Source organism: Adiantum capillus-veneris, chromosome 6 (genome assembly GCF_014529385.1).
Source record: "Adiantum capillus-veneris isolate H3 chromosome 6, ASM1452938v2, whole genome shotgun sequence".
NCBI classification, from domain to species: domain Eukaryota; kingdom Viridiplantae; phylum Streptophyta; class Polypodiopsida; order Polypodiales; family Pteridaceae; genus Adiantum; species Adiantum capillus-veneris.
In genome coordinates, this window is record NC_140936.1 from 136335532 (window position 1) to 136345192 (window position 9661).

The 9661-nt window shown below is 46.0% G+C and overlaps 1 pseudogene; it reads right to left on the bottom strand.

The window, feature by feature from the left end:
* Window positions 1-2169: 2169 nt before the first annotated feature.
* On the bottom strand, window positions 2170-9183 carry LOC147456338 (aldehyde oxidase GLOX-like; annotated as a pseudogene).
* Window positions 9184-9661: the final 478 nt, after the last annotated feature.

The window sequence follows — 9661 nt, forward strand, 5'->3', positions numbered from 1 at the left end:
ATTTGAGGCCTTCGGACTGAGGGCGCAGATGGTTAATGATTTTACAAAGTTTAGGCTATGCTAGTGATGCATGAAGCTTTCCATCTTCATTGCATCACCCAGGCCACAAGAAACACAAAGATTGTATTGTACTAAGTCTTTCTTTATAAGAGAATCTATAATACAAGATCCTATTGGAGGGGGGACCGGCTCCACATAAATCCTGACCTCAAATGTTGTCATGTTCTCTAATTCTCTCTCTTGAAAAATTATTGTTCGTGCCAAGTTAATTAAGTATAATGGTTGTGTTTCTACTGCTAAATAAGTTCACCCTCTATGTTCTCAAAGTAGTCTCATAAAAATGCTCACTATAATTCTCTTAATTCCTCTATTCTCAATGTTCATGTGTGTGTGTGTTCGCACAAGTAGCAGGAATGCTCTCTCTCTCTCTCTCTCTCTCTCTCTCTCTCTCTCTCTCTCTCTCTCTCTCTCTCTCTCTCTCTCTCTCTCTCTCTCTCTCTCTCTCTCTCTCTCTCTCTCTCTCTCTCTCTCTCTCTCTCTCTTCTCCCTCCCTCTCTCTCTCTCTCTCTCAACAGGGGTGGCATTCTCTCTATCAAATTCCTTGATAATATGCATGCAGGATGAATCCACATAGCAACGAAGGGGCACGGGTGGGTGTTGTGGCTCTTGATTAACATGGTAGCTCTAGGCCTCGTTCTATTCCAATTGAAGACGTCCATAGGGATTCACCCCTCTCCGCGCTCTCATCGTCACCTACTACACCCCATTGTGAGCTCTAGGCCTAGAGCTCACAATGGGGTGTAGTAGGTGACGATGAGAGCGCGGAGAGGGGTGAATCCCTATGGACGTCTTCAATTCGAATAGAACGAGGCCAGCTCTGGAAGGAATCTAGTAAGAATCCATGTATTAGACTCGGAGTGAGACATAGTTGTCAGTAGAGGAGAGGCCATTAAAAAGTTCTGCAAAGATCACCTGCTTCTGCTGCAAGGTTTTCTGTTTACCAACTTTTCATTATCATTGGATCAAGAAGAATGCTATAGAGAAAAGAACTTCATGTAAAGGATGAGCCAACATATTGGGTGTGTGTGTGTGTGTGTGTGTGTGTGTGTGTGAGAGAGAGAGAGAGAGAGAGAGAGAGAGAGAGAGAGAGGGAGAGATGCGACTCTACATAAATATGCACAAAACTCATTTGCATTCCATAGAGTTTAAGCCTCTTTACAATGTGCATTTGTGGTATTGGCTCCGAAATCTTTTTCCATGTGATCCATTAGTACCTTGTGACGAGCCACTAAAGTAAGCCAGCCATATATATAATTTTACCATGAGCGCAATATGGGCCTCATAAAGTTATTGTCTAAGCTTGAATGGTGTACGGAAGAATGATTTCGTTTGCCACACCAGATTTTTTTTTGCAAAACTCATAATTTGTGACTGAATTATATTAATCCCAACAACAAAATTACAACATAACCTCACGCTCAAGTCGAGCCTTGAGGTGCTGAAAAATACAAATTGGATGTCTAGAGACTCTCACCAAGGCTAATCATATTCGTCTTTACAATGTAGGTGAACAATAACTCAAGGCTTTTACTTATCGCAAGTTGACAACACAGTCTGAGTAGCCCTAGACAAGTCATCCGAGTCTTGCTTGCTTCTGAGCGTACATATCATCACTTTGCTTTCTTGTATAATCTTTGAGAAGCTTGCCACATCAAGATCTCCTTCAAACACACGGCGGTTCCTCGCCCACCATATATAGTAAAAGAAACAGTACCTGACAATTTGAGTGCAGATAAGCAGAGCAGCACTTCCCATCTTCTTGCCACCAAGGAACATATCAGTTTTGAAGAATCTGATTTGCCATGTCCTTTCGACCCACTTGTAGATTTTTCGAGCCAGACCTCTCATCGCCTGGCATTCCATGAACACGTGCATGGGCCACACCTTCACTAGCTATCCTGCACTCGAAGCATCGATCAGACCCAGCTCCTCTTTCATGGAGCACGCCACATCACCTTAATTCCACAAATTTAGTATTTTCATAAACCGCGTTCACTTTGGCTCCCAGATGTTCTCCATGACCTCCTCCCACCCATTCTTTTGGCCATTGTCTCTTCCAGCTCGCCACACCAGATCTTACAAAGCTCGACAGATGGGAACACGATTATATCAGGATGCAATGATTTGGACCCATGAGGCTGAAGAGCTTGGAATGCCCTGGTTTTCAACGAAGAGCATGTAGTAGGATGGGGGTGCCCTGGTTGCATTGACGGTGTAAGAGGTGCCCCCCATGTTTTGTGGAAAGTGCAATACACTTTACACCTAAGCTGGAGTTCAAACCTCACCACAGATACCTTATCCCTACAACGGCTAGATTTCTTATCCAAGCCTATAAAAGGAACTCCCCTTGTATTGTTCCCAAGTAGTTGTTGTATGCAATTTGAATTCGAATTTCCCTCTCTACTTGGTGTCAGCTCCCCCTTCCCTTCTCTCTCACACCTCTCTCTCTTCTCTACCTCCATCTCTCTGTCTACTCTCTCCTTCTCTCCTCTCTCACTCTATCTTCTATATATATCACTCAAGTTCACATGGTATCAGAGCGTCAGAACTTGAGCTCCTAAGTACTCTACGAACCTTCTCTCGAAGCAACGGCCTATTTACACGCCCATCTCTCACTTCCAAGGTTTACTCGGCTAGCATGACTAGCACCTCATCACCTATGGTTGCAACCACCAAGTCAAGATACTTCACCATTGACAAGCTCAATGGGAACAATTACAATGTGTGGAAGCTGAGAATGGAGCTATATTTGAAGCAACTTGGTCTCTGGAAGATTGTTTCTGGAAATGAAACAAGACCAAGTGAAGACGTCGAGTACGCCTCCGATACGGAGCTACACTCGGCATGGGATTCAAGGGACATTACGGCTCAAATGGAAATTATACTCCATTGTGAGGATAGGCAAGTCCAAATGGTGCGGACTCTATCCACCTCTAAGGCTATTTGGGAGTTCTTCAACAACAGTTATGAGCACACTGATCTTGTTTATCAAGTCTCCCTGATCAAGAGGCTTGTGAACAATACTATGCAAGAAGGCCAATCTGCAGTCAAGTTTCTTGACAATTGGCAGCCACTGTTAGATGAAGTTCTCATCTCTGGAATGGAGATTTCAGAGAAATTTCAATGTATGCTTCTATTGGCGACTTTACCCGCAAGCTGGAGAGCCTTTGTTACTACTCAAGCCCTGTCCCAGATGCAATTGCAAGGCCTTGTATCCAAAATTCATCAGGAAGAAGCTTTGAGAGACCATTCTAATGGCTCTACTCCAGTGGCTCTAGCCACTCATATCAATTTCAGAAAAGGTGGTCCTAACCACCATTACAACAACTCAAGGCAATTGAATAAAGGTGGTTCTAACCGCCCTAGAAATGCACCTTATGGTCAAGTTGAATGCCACAACTGCAAGAAGTTCGGACACATTGCCAAGGACTGCAGGTCCAAAACCAAGCATCATGGTGGTAATCATGGAGGATTCAACGGACATAAAGCAAATGGAGGCTATCATCACAAAGCTCATGCTCATTTCACCAATATTTCAAGCTATGATGGTGACACACACCCTACTTCTATACAACTCTTTGCTGCAAGCTTCAACTCCTCTAAGCCACATCACAACTCTTCTATTTGGTATCTAGACATTGGAGCTACACATCACATGACATATCATTATGATTGGCTTGCACACTACACTCCTCTTCAACACCCACTTGAAGTCCTCATGGGGGATAGCAACATTCAACATGCTAAAGGATATGGCACTGTTGCCATTACCCTACCAAATGGCACTATAGCTCACTTAGACAAGGTATACTATGTACCTTGTCTAAAGCAGAATCTGATCTCAGTAGGAGAGCTCACCTCCAAAGGCATTCCAGTTTCTTTCACGCATGATAAGTGCATCCTGCATACAATTGACCCAAATCACAAGCCATTCTCTATATCTTGCCCCAAGGAAGGACGCTTGTATCCTTTAGGCTCTAGCAAAGACCAAGCCAAAGCACTTTCAACAGTCATCAATTATCCTAAGCAAGAGGAGACACTTACTTGGCACTACAGGTTAGGTCATGTCTCGCAACAAGTGCTCAAAGATATGCAGCAGAAAGAGCTAGTGGTAGGTTTGCCAACCACAATTACACCAATTGGGCAAAGCTAAGCATTTCAAGTTTCCAAAGTCAAAGTCCCATACAACTCAACCTCTTGAGCTTATCCACTCGGATTTGTGCGGCCCAATGCAGACACAATCACTCACTGGCAACTAATAATTCCTAATCTTCATCGACGACTATACAAGGTACACTCATGTCTATTTCTTGGCAGATAAAGCTGCAACCTTTATCAAATTTCAAGCTTTCAAAGCTGCCGTGGAGACACAACTCGATCGCAAAATCAAGGCACTAAGGACAGACAATGGTGGGGAATACAAAAGCAACGAGTTTCAACAATATTGTGTATCAAATGGCATTCGAAGGGAATTTACAATTCCGGATCACCCTCAGCAAAATGGAGTCGCCGAGCGCAAGAATCTCACTTTAGTCGAAGCTGCCCGCTCAATGCTAGCCCTCGCTCGACTTCCTATTTCTTTCTGGGAAGAAGCCATAGCGACCGCAACCTACATTCAGAATCGAGTCTTCTCATCAGTCAATCCACAGAAAACTGCTTACCAGCCAGCTATGGTTCAACCACCCGCCCAACATAACCCATCTCAAGATCTTTGGTTCCCCGGCATATCCTCTGCTCACCAGTAATCAACCCAAATTTTCCCCTAAGAGCATCCACACTATCTTCTGCGGATACGGCGACACTCATGGCGTTAAGGCCTATCGACTTTATGACTCGAAAACAAATAAGTTTTTGTTCTCAAGGTCAGTAATATTCTGTGAATTTCTTCTATTTAATCATCCTGGAGATGCTCCGCCCTCATCGACCACTGAGCCCCTTTTACCTACCCCATTTACAATGACCGGTAAGTACCCTACAGCTACTACACTTACCATATCAATGAACAATGGTGTGAACACACCCTTGACCGCATTAATTCAACATCAAAAGCTCACAGGCTTAAAAACGAAATCTGCCAACACAATTAAGCTGGCACAACCTGTAGCGCTACCCTTAGCTTCAGCTTCCCATCGTTCTAATCCACTTATCCCAATCCATGGCATGCACACACACTCTCTTCCTCTCTCAAACACACTACAAAAGGGCCACACAAACACACATTTTCAGCCATCTGTCTCAAGCTATTCCTCTCCTCATAAGCTCCAACTCTCAAGCTCCATAGCACCAACTCCTGCTCCAAGTGACATCAGCCCCTTACATCAATCAAAAACGACCCCAAACAGCTCTCAATTCAGCCCCTTAGCTTCTCCTTCCTCGCCTCTCAGCATGGCACACACTCCTATAATTGTATCATCCTCCTTCTCCACCCCGCCTACTTCTACTACTCGTAGAAACACCATCAATCCCATCACCATTTCCTCTTCATCCTCCGCTCTCAAGAAATCTAATCAACACTCTAATCAACCCTCCGGATCAGCCCCAATGGATGATGAAGGGATCTCACCTCCCCTTCGCCCTCGACACCGCTCTCTGGAAGCCATCTACGAAGAAACATCATTCGCCGCATTCTTGCTTCAAGAAGAAGAAGACCTCTCCATCAACATCCCCGACCCGCTCGAAGAGAATACACTCTCAGTCGAAGATGCCATTGCCTCTCCCGAAGGCGATCAATGGATTGAAGCCATGAAGGAAGAGCTTCAAGCACATGAAGAAGCCCAAACTTGGACTATCACACCTAGGCCCGACGACGCCAATGTCATCGGTTGCCGATGGATTCTCAAGAAGAAGCATCGCCCAAATGGTTCTGTCGAACACTACAAAGCAAGGCTTGTCGCGAAGGGCTATACGCAACAACATGGTACAGATTTCACTGACACTTACTCTCCTGTCATGGGTATCACCTCATTTCGCATACTTGTTGCATTAGCCGCTTTCTTTGACATTCCTCTTCACCACATTGACATTCGCACTGCATTTTTACATGGATGGCTAGATGAAGTCATTTATATGGCTCAACCGCCCTACTTCTATTGTGATGATCCCACTATCTATGTATGCAAGCTACATAAGCCTATATACGGTCTCAAACAGTCTGCACGACAATGGTTCAAGCGCTTGCATGCTTTTCTTATCAAATGGGGATGGGTTCAATGCACTTCTGACCCAAACTTGTTCTATCACACTCTCTTTCATGGATGGGCAATCATTGGTGTCCATGTCGATGATATTCCTATCATTGCTAGTGATGAGACATATGTCTCACATGTTGTGGAAATGTTCAAAGAGGAATTTCCAGTCCATGACAACGGCCCTATGACCTACTTCTTGGGCATAGAGGTCAACAGGGATCCAAATGGCAGATTCATCAAGCTTTCTCAGCAGAAATACATTGAAGACATATTGGGTGAGTATGGTCTTCTCTCTTCAAATGCACAACTCTCTACACCACTCCTTGTCAAGCATAAATTATTCACTTCTATGCCACCATCTGATGATGATACTTATTCTATGTCAAGCTTTCCCTATGCTCGCTTAATCGGTCAGCAAAGGTATCTCATATCATGCACAAGACTTGACATTAGCTTTACAGGTCATGTATTATCTCGCCATATGAAGGCACCTCACAAATGCCATGGTCTCGCTGCCAAGAGATCACTGCGCTACTTACACCACACTCGCCATCATTCTCTCACATATTATAGTCAGCACCACTCATCACCACTGCAAATCAAAGGTTTTGTTGATGCCGACAGGGCCGGCCAAGACCCAAATATGCATAGCATCTCTGGGCATGTATTTCTTCTTGCAGGAGGTGCTATTTCTTGGCGAAGCAAGCGCCAGACTTCACTTGCTCTATCATCTGCCGAGGCAGAGTATATAGCAGCATCCCTTGCTGCTCGTGAAGCATTGTGGCTTCACCAACTCCTAGAAGAATTGCCGATTCCATGTGCCACTCCGCCAATCATTCTACATTGCGACAATCAATCAGCAATTGCAATGGCGAAGAGTCTTCAGCTTACCGAGCGCACAAAACACATCAAGCTCGCATATCACTTCATCAAGGAGCTAGTAGAATACAACTTCATCCACCTCAAATACATCTCTACCACAGAGAATGTTGCCGATTTCCTTACCAAGGCAGTTCCTCCTGAAAAACACCTTCTTTGCTCAGCAAGAGCCGGTTTGGAAGCTGATCCCTAGCTTCATCTTCACCAACACTCATTGTATTTCAGCATGGATTTATTTTGTATTCGCATTTGAGGGGGGATCTCCTCACAAATGCTCTATGCTCTCTGTTATGATTTCGGTTTGAAGGGGGATGTGGAAAGTGCAATACACTTTACACTTAAGCTGGAGTTCAAACCTCACCACAGATACCTTATCCCTACAACGGCTAGATTGCTTATCCAAGCCTATAAAAGGAACTCCCCTTGTATTGTTCCCAAGTAGTTGTTGTATGCAATTTGAATTCGAATTTCTCTCTCTACTTGGTGTCAGCTCCCCCTTCCCTTCTCCTTCACACCTCTCTCTCTTCTCTACCTCCATCTTTCTGTCTACTCTCTCCTTCTCTCCTCTCTCACTCTATCTTCTATATATATCACTCAAGTTCACATGTTTATCTTGGCGGTCACCCCTAGTCGAATGAAACGTAGTCCTTGAGAGAAGGAGTGCGTAGTGAAAGGTGAGCTTACCAAGCTGACTCCAAAATCTACGGTGGAGGGAGCCGCCCTCACTGCCACGGTCACTGTGATGACTTGACCGTACACAATACTAGTGGGCGCGGTGATGATGGAGGGCCGCTTTTCATCGTTTTTCGAATGCAAATAGGATGGGGAGAATGCCTCGACTCTTAGCTCTGTTGGAAATGCACCGGTAGATGTATAGAATTTGTGTGTGTTGCTTCCTGCGATGAGCACTCGCCCATCGGGCAGTAGATTTGCAGTTGAATGGTAGACCCTCGGAATATGCGTGGCCGCTTGCGTGATGAAGCGCCTCCCCTCGTTGGCATCCGGCACATAAATCACCGGGGACAAGGCGGCGTTGATTGCGTTGTCCCAACCCTGACACCCGTTTTGAGCTCCATTGACTATGAGCACGTCCCCGGATGCGACATACAGCATGTCTCCCATTGTACGACGGAATGGCATTTCCTCCATCCTCCAGGTGGGGGTCTTTGCAGTGATGGAGATGCGGCCGCAAATTTGTGATGCATTTGGAAACGATCTCGGGAATCGGTAGCAATTGGGTTGCGCCCCTCCACACACGAGGACCTCAACACTTGTATAGTTTTCCTTCGCCTTAAGTGGCAGCATCACCGAGGAACCTGCCGATGGATAGTTGCGCGGCTCACCGGGGATGGTTGGGAATGTCTTCTCCACCGTGTTTGTGTGGTAGTTGTACTCAATGGAGTCCCTGTTGGCAAAGATGTACAAGTTTCCATTTGGAAGCAGATGCACGAAAGGATAGTAGTTGTCATGCTGGGCATCGTTCGTCTTATTGAGAAAAGGCAGGCTCACCTTCTGAGAGCCTTTAGCGGGGATGAACTCGAGAGTGAAGGCGCTCAGGCCGCCGACGACAATGTGTCGGCCGTCCGGTAAAATCTGGTTAGTCGCATACCAACGGCCGTCCTGGAGCGAAACATTCGGGTCCTCAATCCAGTCGCAAGATGCGAGGTCACCACTGGGGCAAGGTGTGAAACGGCGAATCTTGGTATTGCCGTCACGGTCGCCGCCGGTCTGAACGAGCGTGCCATCCGGAGCGAACTGGCCAGAGGAGTGAAGATAAAGAGCGGGCGGACGGTATTAGGACCGGGTGTGAAGAGGACGGAATGGGCAGTGCAATCGTGAGTCTGGTTGACGTCCTTGGGGTTGTCGCGGCAGCGGCTGTTGGTGAGGTTGATGGCGGAGGGACCGATGTTCGTCCTGTCCAAGAAGAGGACATTGCCGTGATGGGTGACGGCGGTGTGCATGGATGAGATACTGCACTCTCAAGCAAAAGCTCCCAGGTTCCTGATTCTTGCGCGTGCGAGAGATGAAGGTGCCAAACCAGCAGGATGAGAAGCATCTGGGCAGTGCGCCTACACAGCTGGAGTTTACCCATCTGCATGAGTACGTCTACTTAGCTGATCCGCTTCGAGGCCGTATAATTAAGTTAGCAAGTGTACTGTGTGTGTAGTGTGAGCGAGCGATCGAGTGAGCTGTAGTGTACTGAGTGAGCGTAGGTACTATATAAGCTGCGAGTGTGCGACACAGTGAGAGAGATGCAGCTCTCAGCTGTTATATAGCTCGTTCTCGGAGTATAGCCGACCGCCATTAATTTCTCTTTTCGTAGCAGCTTGCCCCCGACAGCATTTCACACTCCAAATCCGTAAGGCTTCTTGTCCACGATGCATTGCCTAATCACGCGGAGCAGTATAATAAATTTGAAAAATTCAAGCTCAAGCAATAGCTTTGTATATACAAAGATACAACACCTGGATGGACCCATGTTTGTCAAGCATTGTGACACCCATAGTCCATTTCCACTCATCAGAGTTCCTCCA